This window comes from Drosophila ananassae, unplaced genomic scaffold, assembly GCF_017639315.1.
Source record: "Drosophila ananassae strain 14024-0371.13 unplaced genomic scaffold, ASM1763931v2 tig00000108, whole genome shotgun sequence".
Taxonomy (NCBI): domain Eukaryota; kingdom Metazoa; phylum Arthropoda; class Insecta; order Diptera; family Drosophilidae; genus Drosophila; species Drosophila ananassae.
In genome coordinates this window covers 108,830-120,350 of record NW_025319116.1, presented here as the reverse complement: position 1 = coordinate 120,350, position 11,521 = coordinate 108,830, and the positions used below count along the sequence as shown (strand labels likewise).

General features: G+C 36.8%; 2 non-coding genes across 2 annotated transcripts; both read left to right on the top strand.

Moving 5' to 3' along the window:
• Window positions 1-8,493: 8,493 nt before the first annotated feature.
• On the top strand, window positions 8,494-10,488 carry LOC116655484. Its single transcript, XR_004310562.1, has one exon. It is a non-coding gene; the product is annotated as a small subunit ribosomal RNA (ribosomal RNA).
• Window positions 10,489-11,174: 686 nt separating this feature from the next.
• Window positions 11,175-11,353, top strand: LOC116655491. The gene has a single exon (XR_004310569.1). It is a non-coding gene; the product is annotated as a 5.8S ribosomal RNA (ribosomal RNA).
• The last annotated feature ends 168 nt before the right edge of the window (window positions 11,354-11,521 follow it).

Below are 11,521 nucleotides of genomic sequence, written 5' to 3'. Positions count from 1 at the left end.
AATATATTTATTTATATATATATATATAACGCAGTGTGTATTGCACAGCGTTCGAGCGCTACAGGTAGCCAAATGCATCGTCATCTTATTAGTGACGCGCAAATATAAAATGTTGACAAGATGAATATGATATAAAAATATCATATATATAAAATGAAAAAAAAAATTTTTTTCATCAAAGTATAAGTCCGTAATATACGGACGGCGGGAGTTGTAATAACTTTTGCCTGGTAGCCCTTTGACTCGTCATCATATTAGTGACGCGCATGATTCAATTCATGAGATTCCTACTGTCCCTATCTAAACTTTTTTAAAAATATTAAAAATTTTTCCAAGTACAAAAATTTATGAATGGATTTGAATATACAAAATGTTAACACGATAATAATAATGTCTCTGCTGTATTGATAATATTAATATAATATTAAATCAACATATATATAAAATGAAAAAAAAAAATTTTTTTCATCAAAGTATAAGTCCGTAATATACGGACGGCGGGAGTTGTAATAACTTTTGCCAGGTAGCCCTTTGACTCGTCATCATATTAGTGACGCGCATGATTCAATTCATGAGATTCCTACTGTCCCTATCTAAACTTTTTTAAAAATATTAAAAATTTTTCCAAGTACAAAAATTTATGAATGGATTTGAATATACAAAATGTTAACACGATAATATTAATGTCTCTGCTGTATTGATAATATTAATATAATATTAAATCATCATATATATAAAATGAAAAAAAAAATTTTTTTTCATAAAAGTATAAGTCCGTAATATACGGACGGCGGGAGTTGTAATAACTTTTGCCTGATAGCCCTTTGACTCGTCATCATATTAGTGACGCGCATGATTCAATTCATGAGATTCCTACTGTCCCTATTTAAACTTTTTTTAAAAATAAAAATCAAAATAAAACTTTTCCAAATAACGAATATTAAAATATTTTTATATGGATATGAAAATATTAAAATATTTTTATATGGATATGAAAATATTAAAATATTTTTATATGGATATGAAAATATTAAAATATTTTTATATGGATATGAAAATATTAAAATATTTTTATATGGATATGAAAATATTAAAATATTTTTATATGGATATGAAAATATTAAAATATTTTTATATGGATATGAAAATACGTAGTATAAAAAATACCACATTTTACGAAAGCGTAGTCAAAAAGGTATATATGGTAGGTGGTGTCAGCCTACCTATATAATATATGAAATATATTATATTAAATATATTAAACATTATTATATCGATATGAGCTAATATTGATATAAGTCCGCTATTTATATGAAAATAAAGAAATTATATGAATATAGAAATAATATTCATCAAATACTAAATATTAAAATATTTTTATATGGATATGAAAATATTAAAATATGGATATCTATCCGTAAATATATGAAGTATATGAGAAATTTGACGGAGGGAGAAAATGTACAAAAAATACCACAATTTACGAAAGCGTAGTCAAAAAGGTATATATGGTAGGTGGTGTCAGCCTACCTATATAATATATGAAATATATTATATTAAATATATTAAACATTATTATATCGATATGAGCTAATATTGATATAAGTCCGCTATTTATATGAAAATAAAGAAATATTATCGTTAAACTCTGGAGCTTTTAAGTAAGCTGTGTCAAAAAGGTATATATGGTAGGTGGTGTCGGCCTACCTATATGAATATAGAAATAATATTCATCAAATACTAAATATTAAAATATTTTTATATGGATATGAAAATATTAAAATATGGATATCTATCCGTAGTACAAATGATAAAAGTATTCTGATGAGTATTTTTAGGTGAGAGGGAGAAGATATATAAATACCACAATTTACGAAAGCGTAGTCAAAAAGGTATATATGGTAGGTGGTGTCAGCCTACCTATATAATATATGAAATATATTATATTAAATATATTAAACATTATTATATCGATATGAGCTAATATTGATATAAGTCCGCTATTTATATGAAAATAAAGAAATTATATGAATATAGAAATAATATTCATCAAATATTAAATATAAAAATATTTTTATATGGATATGAAAATATTCATATATATACGACATATATGAAAATATATGAAGTATATGAGAAATTTGACGGAGGGAGAAAATGTATAGATAAATGACCGGTTTTACGTAAGCTGTGTCAAAAAGGTATATATGGTAGGTGGTGTCGGCCTACCTATATAATATACAATTATATATTATATTTGTATAAATTATATTATTAAGATAATATAGTTGAAACGTAAGTGTTATATTAATATTTCATTAATATGACAAGTTTCCAAATATTATCGTTAAACTCTGGAGCTTTTAAGTAAGCTGTGTCAAAAAGGTATATATGGTAGGTGGTGTCGGCCTACCTATATAATATATTAAATATATTATATAAAATATTAAATTGAAAATATTAAAATATTTTCATATGGAAATGAATATATATTGAAATGAATGTTTTAGTATATATAAGTCATATAAATGATAAAAGTATTCTGATGAGTATTTTTAGGTGAGAGGGAGAAGATATATAAATACCACACTTTACGAAAGCGTAGTCAAAAAGATATATATGGTAGGTGGTGTCGGCCTGCCTATATAATATTAATATTAAAATTTATATTATATGGATATATTTAAAATACCAAAATGAATGCTTTTAAGTGAGGGGGAGAAGATATATAAATACCACACTTTACGAAAGCGTAGTCAAAAAGATATATATGGTAGGTGGTGTCGGCCTGCCTATATAATATTAATATTAAAATTTATATTATATGGATATATTTAAAATACCAAAATGAATGCTTTTAAGTGAGGGGGAGAAGATATATAAATACCACACTTTACGAAAGCGTAGTCAAAAAGATATATATTTTTTTTTTTTTTTTTTTGTAAATCAATCAGAAGTTACATTTAAAATCTGTCCGCAGATATGGACAATAATTAAATTTAAGAATGGTTCCTTGACAGAAAGAATACAATATTTAACTAGGTGGAAAAATGCCACATTTTACGAAAGCTGTCTCTAATTTATTACTAATACCTCACTAGTCAGTCTCCTCCAGCCTGAGATCCAGAGGGTGAGTCCGCTTCAATCTTCTCAATGTGGTACTGTTGTCAAGCAAGTTGATGGCCTGGGGGTTGGGATGTCGATCCAGCCTATCAACATATCTTGTGGCGAATCTCCGGACCTCTTCGCTGACCCATGGGACGCCTAGTTGGGCGTGGATGGTCATATTATCATGGTAAGGGTGGGCTCCAGACAATGTCCTGAGTGCCCTGTTCTGCGCAAGCTGGATGATCTTTCTATTGCTTGGACTCGCCGTTCCCCATAACTGAATGCCGTAGGTCCAAACTGGCTTCACGATGGTTTTGTATATTAGGAGTTTAACTCTCAGCTTCAGTCTGGACCTCCGTCCAATTAGCCAGTAAAGCTGACGCAGCTTGTCTTGGAGTTGCTTTCGTTTTCGTAGCAAGTGGGTTCTCCAAGTGAGCCTCCTGTCTAGGGTCATACCCAGATATTTGGGTGTAGGGCTAGCCGGAATTAGTGTGCCACCGAGACTGACACCAGGACAGTCGCCTCTCCTCAGGGTGAACGTCGTTTGGACTGACTTGTCGTGATTAACAGCAATGTTCCATCTTCGTAGCCAAGGGTCAAGAATGCCAAGCTGTCGCTGGAGACAGGCTGAAGCCTCCTCTGGCGAGGTTGCAGAGGCCAAAAAAGCAGTGTCGTCCGCGTATGTTGCGGCCAGAAGACTCTCCTCTGCAGCAACAGGCATGTCAGCTGTGTACAAGGTATACAGGATGGGGCCAAGTACACTGCCCTGCGGGACTCCAGCTTCGATGGGCCTGTAACCGGATCTTGCTTCCCCACTTCTGACCCTGAACTTCCTGTCCGTCAAATAAGAGTTGAGGAACTCGTAGTGATTTTGTGGCAGGTTCCTCTTGAGCTTCGCTCTCAGCCCGGGGTGCCAGACCCTATCAAACGCCTGCTTGACATCCAGAAAGACAGCACAGCAATACTTTTTCTCTTCTAGGCTGTCCAGAATTTTTGCCACAATTCTGTGGCATTGTTCAGGGGTGGAGTGGGAGCGCCTGAAACCAAACTGGTGATCTGGGATTAATTCTGCCTCGTCCAAAAGAAACTGCAACCTTCGCAGGAACAATCTCTCTAGGATTTTGGAGATAATCGAGAGCAGACTAATTGGCCTGTAAGAAGCAAGGTCAGATTCTGGCTTTCCTGGCTTAGGGATTAGGATGACTTCCGCCCGTTTCCAGCTAGTGGGAAAATGCCCAATCTCAAGGCACGCATTATAAATGCTCGTGAGTCTTCGTATGCCTGAAGGTGGGAGATATTTGAGTGCGAGGGCCTCAATCCCGTCATCCCCCGGAGATTTCTTGGTGTTGAGGCCTGACACTTCCTCCATGACCTCCTCCTCCGAGACAGGTTCCAACTGGCTGAAGTCCGTGTGTGGTTGGGCCAGCACATTATCCGTTTCCGCTCTATCCTCCTCCGAGCACAAGCCGAAAGGTTTGAAGGCTTCTTCAAGATGAGCAGCAAATGCATCAGCTCTCTCCTGATCCGAGCGACACCACCCGCCGTCTGCTTTCCTAATCTGGGCCACCCTTTGCTTGGGACGCTTTATGTGACGCGTCAGTTGCCACAGATTGTGCTGGGGGTCCCCAGGCTCGACCTGCCGCAGATACTCTTCGAAAGCGCAAGTCCGCAACCTCTGCAGCAGCCTCTTTAGCTTTTTGGTTGCGCGATTAAAGGCTGTTTTATCGTTAGGGTACCTGGTTTGGAACCAAACCCTTCTTAGTCGTCGCTTCTCATTGAGGAGTGCAGCTACTTCAGGAGACCACAGATGCAAGTGCCTTTGCAACTTCCTGTTGTTGCATGGAGCCCTTGGGGTTGCAATTTGGGCAGCGTTGTGCATTTCCTGCGTAAGGTTTAAAACAGCCTGATCGATACCAGCACCCGTGCTAAGGTCTTGCTGAGTGCTCTCTAGGGCGTTGTCTAGCCACTCGGTGTAAGTCTCGATGTTGGTGCGAGGTCTAATCATCCTACGTTGGGTGACTTTCTTCTCAACGGGGGTATTTATATGGAGCTCCACCGCGCTGTGGTCCGAGAAGAGATCTCCGTTAGGTGAGCAGACTATGGAGTCCGGATGGATACCATAGGAGATAGCGAAGTCGAGAAGGTCCGGCAGCTTTTGAGGGTCTGTAGGCCAATAGGTAGGCTCGCCAGTTGAGTGGCAGTTGTAGGCACGACGTTGGATGCATTTAAATAGCGCAGATCCTTTGGGGTTACTCACCCTTGAGCCCCACCATGGGTGTTTGGCGTTGAGGTCGCCGGCAAGAATAAATTTGTCACCCAAGTCGCCCAGAAGGAGGCCAAACTGGTCTTCGGAGACTCTCTGTTTTGGGGGAATATAGGCCGATGCGATGGTGAGCTTTCCCATTGCAGTGGAGACCGCGATTCTGGCGCACTGGACCCACTCTTCCTTGAGGGTTGCAATCTCGCTGTAATTGATGCTGTCCTTGATGATGATAGCCGCTCCTCCGTGTCCTCTTCCGCTAGGATGGTCTGCGTGTATGACATCATATCCGTGCAATTGCAGGTATGACTTATGGGTGAAATGAGTTTCTGATATTAGCAGAATATCGATGCATTGAGTGTGGATAAAATGTTCCACCTCAAGCCTGTTTTGGACAAGTCCGTTAGCGTTCCAGAAGGCTATGTGCAGGCCTACTTGCTGCATACTTTTGAGAGGATGGCGCTGATCATTGAAGTCATTCTCTCGAACATCTTGTCCATGACTCTTTCTAGCAGGTTTTCTACCCTTGTCATGAAAGCTGCCATCTGGTCGGCCTGCGGAATCTCGGGTGCTGTCGTTTGTTGATGTTGTGGCCGGGCTCCTCCTCTGGCTATATCAGCATAGCTTCTAGCTGAGGTGTCCACTGTTGGGTATTGCTGAGGGGGTGGGTATGCTAAGCGGCGTGGTTGAGCTGGGCGTGGTTCCTTAGGAGCCATGCTGACCTTGGCTTTCTTATAAGCCGGGCATCCTTTGTACGATGCCGGATGGGCCCCGTGACAGTGCACGCATTTTGCCGCTTCTTCTCGTTTCTTCTTGCACTCGCTCGTGCTGTGGTGGTCACCACATTTGACACAGCGATGCTGCAGCTTGCAGTACCGCTGGCTGTGGCCAAAACCTTGGCATCGGTAGCACTGTGGCACGTCGTGGAATTTGCGAGGAGGTTCGACCGTGACCACAGAGTGACACACTCTCTTAACACTGAATACCTCCTTGTTGTTGCTGGATGGCTCCAGGTTAACGAAGAAGATCGATAGCGGTGTCTTAGATATGTGCCCTACAGCATTGCGCACATCTCGGACCACATGTCCTTGCCGGCGGAAGTCCTCCTTGATATCGTCAATGTCAGTGGTGTGATGCAGACCTTTTACAACAACTCGATAGGCCCTGTCCTCCTTGGGCTGGAACGTAAAGTACCTCTTCCCGGCACTATCGAGGTGGGACTTGAGGGCAGTGTACGACTCCTTGTCCGGCATCATAACCCTAATCTGGTTATCTCTGGCGGCTTTGTAAGTAAAGTCCTTCCCCTTTCCAACACTGTTCTCAATTGCAGAGATTAGTGCTGCTATGTTGGTGACGTCAGGGATAAAGATAGGCGGAGGCTTGAAGGACTTGGGCGTCTTTTCGGCAAGTTTGTTCTTCCTAAATTTGTGCCCGGCACAGTCGACGTCCAACTCACTATCGCTAGAGGGGATCACGGTCGCTTCCACATCGTCGAAATCATCATCATCATCAGAAGAGAGGGGAGCGAAATAATTGTCTCCTAGCTCAGCTGCACTCTTAAGTGCATCCAACTCGGCACGAGCTGCTGCACTGGTACTGGGTTTTTCATCCTCTGTCTTCCTGGCTGACTTCTTGGCTGACTTCTTGGCTGACTTCCTGGCTGACTTTCTTGTAATTTCCCCAGGCTCGGCGGAGTCGCTGGAGTCACTGGCAATACTTCCGCTGGCCCTTTTTCTCGAAAGTTGAGTGGATGAGCGTGGCGATCCTTGCCAGTCCATCCTTGGGCTTGGGCGCGAATTCGAGTTTTAAAAGAGTCTCGAAATTCGCGCCAAATTACCGAATTTGTCGAAACCGAAATATTTCAACCGGCTAAAAAAAAACTTATACAATAACGTAATAAACACTTTCACTTTCACTTGTAACGTATCACTGATCAAACAAAATTTTTAATTCCAAATTTTAAAACTTTTTTTTTTTTTTTTTTTGCCAAATAAAAATTTTTAATGTTACTCCGAAGAGCTCCGGTTTACAACTGAATATTGACACAATATTATTCAGGTAAGAAAAGAATTAAATTCCATAGCCTACTTGTTTTTTATCATAGCCTACTTGTTAAAAAAAATTTTTACAAGTTTTTATTTTAGAAAAAATTTTCAACACTTTTTTAGAAAAAATTTTCAGCACTTTTTTAGAGAAAATTTTTCAACACTTTTTTTTTTTTTTAGAAAAAATTTTCATCACTTTTTTGTATATTTTTGGGAGCACTTTTTCAACACGTCCAAATAGCTTGACATATAAATCAAAACTAAAAAGGTATATATGGTAGGTGGTGTCAGCCTACCTATATAATATACAATTTTATATTATATTTATATAAATTATATTATTAAGATAATATAGTTGAAACGTAAGTGTTATATTAATATTTCATTAATTTGACAAGTTTCCGAATATTATCGTTAAACTCTGGAGCTAGGTTAGTAAAAAGTTACTTTTTCTTTCCTAGCGTCTATATGAAGTTATATTAAATTTTATTTAATTTAATTTTCATATGTGTATATGATGATGATATTATTATATATTATTATTATATGCATACATATTAAACAAAATATATATTAAAATATTAAAACTTTTGAATATGTAAGTGCTTAGTTTTATATCATATAAAACTAAACTAATTTACAAAGAAATTAAATTTTAAATTTATTATCAAATTACAATTGTTATAATATTATTATAATATTAAACAAATATATATATGTGAATATATACAAATTGTTGTATGTGAATATAAAAAGATATTTTAGAATTAAATATATGCATAATATGTAATATATTAAATAAAGGCTAAAAACAATAGAGTAGCAATTATACCATGTAAAAAGACCACACAATGTTTTTAATAAACAAAAGAAAAACCCGGTTACACGTCCCAGCCGGGTTTAAGAAAGCCAAAATTAAAATATATATAAATATTCTATATATATTTATTTTATAAAGAACGAATATTGAATGCCATTTAATAATTGGCCAAATTCGTTATTAATATAATATATACAAATATTTGCAATATTTATTTTCTAAATATCAAAATGAAAATAATATATCAAGAAATAAACATTATTCTGGTTGATCCTGCCAGTAGTTATATGCTTGTCTCAAAGATTAAGCCATGCATGTCTAAGTACACACGCATTAAAAGTGAAACCGCAAAAGGCTCATTATATCAGTTATGGTTCCTTAGATCGTTAACAGTTACTTGGATAACTGTGGTAATTCTAGAGCTAATACATGCAATTAAAACATGAACCTTATGGGACATGTGCTTTTATTAGGCTAAAACCAAGCGATCGCAAGATCGTTATATTGGTTGAACTCTAGATAACATGCAGATCGTATGGTCTTGTACCGACGACAGATCTTTCAAATGTCTGCCCTATCAACTTTTGATGGTAGTATCTAGGACTACCATGGTTGCAACGGGTAACGGGGAATCAGGGTTCGATTCCGGAGAGGGAGCCTGAGAAACGGCTACCACATCTAAGGAAGGCAGCAGGCGCGTAAATTACCCACTCCCAGCTCGGGGAGGTAGTGACGAAAAATAACAATACAGGACTCATATCCGAGGCCCTGTAATTGGAATGAGTACACTTTAAATCCTTTAACAAGGACCAATTGGAGGGCAAGTCTGGTGCCAGCAGCCGCGGTAATTCCAGCTCCAATAGCGTATATTAAAGTTGTTGCGGTTAAAACGTTCGTAGTTGAACTTGTGCTTCATACGGGTAGTACAACATACAATTGTAGTTAGTACTATACCTTTATGTATGTAAGCGTATTACCGGTGGAGTTCTTATATATGTTTAAATACTTGTATTTTTTCATATGTTCCTCCTATTTAAAAACCTGCATTAGTGCTCTTAAACGAGTGTTATTGTGGGCCGGTACAATTACTTTGAACAAATTAGAGTGCTTAAAGCAGGCTTCAAATGCCTGAATATTCTGTGCATGGGATAATGAAATAAGACCTCTGTTCTGCTTTCATTGGTTTTCAGATCAAGAGGTAATGATTAATAGAAGCAGTTTGGGGGCATTAGTATTACGACGCGAGAGGTGAAATTCTTGGACCGTCGTAAGACTAACTTAAGCGAAAGCATTTGCCAAAGATGTTTTCATTAATCAAGAACGAAAGTTAGAGGTTCGAAGGCGATCAGATACCGCCCTAGTTCTAACCATAAACGATGCCAGCTAGCAATTGGGTGTAGCTACTTTTATGGCTCTCTCAGTCGCTTCCCGGGAAACCAAAGCTTTTGGGCTCCGGGGGAAGTATGGTTGCAAAGCTGAAACTTAAAGGAATTGACGGAAGGGCACCACCAGGAGTGGAGCCTGCGGCTTAATTTGACTCAACACGGGAAAACTTACCAGGTCCGAACATAAGTGTGTAAGACAGATTGATAGCTCTTTCTCGAATCTATGGGTGGTGGTGCATGGCCGTTCTTAGTTCGTGGAGTGATTTGTCTGGTTAATTCCGATAACGAACGAGACTCAAATATATTAAATAGATATCTTCAGGATTATGGTGTTGAAGCTTATATAGCCTTCATTCATGGTGGCAGTAAAATGTTTATTGTGTTTGAATGTGTTTATGTAAGTGGAGCCGTACCTGTTGGTTTGTCCCATTATAAGGATACTAGCTTCTTAAATGGACAAATTGCGTCTAGCAATAATGAGATTGAGCAATAACAGGTCTGTGATGCCCTTAGATGTCCTGGGCTGCACGCGCGCTACAATGAAAGTATCAACGTGTATTTCCTAGACCGAGAGGTCCGGGTAAACCGCTGAACCACTTTCATGCTTGGGATTGTGAACTGAAACTGTTCACATGAACTTGGAATTCCTAGTAAGTGTGAGTCATTAACTCGCATTGATTACGTCCCTGCCCTTTGTGCACACCGCCCGTCGCTACTACCGATTGAATTATTTAGTGAGGTCTCCGGACGTGATCACTGTGACGCCTTGCGTGTTACGGTTGTTTCGCAGAAGTTGACCGAACTTGATTATTTAGAGGAAGTAAAAGTCGTAACAAGGTTTCCGTAGGTGAACCTGCGGAAGGATCATTATTGAATGAATCTTATCCGTTAATAAATATTTATTATTATTTAAATAATAAATAATGAAATATAATTAAAAATTGCCCAAAAATATATAATAATATTTTAATATATTATTAAAAAAGTAAATATATATGAATTATAGACGAATTGTCGTCTTCATTAGAAAAATAATAAAGAAATATATATATATGAATTATAGACGAATTGTCGTCTTTATTAAAAAAAAATAATAAAGAAATAAATTATAGGCGAATTGTCGTCTTTAAAAATTATATGAATATAAATATGAAATATATAAAATATAGACAAAATATTGTCTTGAAAAATATATATATGTATATAAAAAGACGAGATATCGTCTTAAAATAAATATAATTAGCTTGTATATGACTCATAATATACATGCGTTGCGGAATGTATTGTTCATATTAAATTATGCGCATACATTGATAAATGCAACACCTAAAATATACATTGTTGTACCTGATATTCAGGTTAATGCTTTATATAATATTCAACAATATAAAACTATTTATATTGATTATATAAAACTAAGACATTTCGCAACAATTATTTTAGGTATAAAAATAAATTTATTGAAGGAATTGATATATGCCAGTTAAATGGTGTATTTTTAATTTCTTTCAATAAAAATATAAATGACGAATTGTATATATTATATATATTTATAAAACTCTAAGCGGTGGATCACTCGGCTCATGGGTCGATGAAGAACGCAGCAAACTGTGCGTCATCGTGTGAACTGCAGGACACATGAACATCGACATTTTGAACGCATATCGCAGTCCATGCTGTTATGTACTTTAATTAATTTTGAAGTGCTGCTTGGACTACATATGGTTGAGGGTTGTAAGACTATGCTAATAAAGTTGTTTACTATTTTGTTTTTTAAACATTATAGTATGCATATGGTATATTATTGGATATATTTTATATATTCATAATATAAAAAATAAAAGCAATTATCTCACATAATAACAAAAATTTGTATGTGAAAAATGAAGATATACAATTCTTT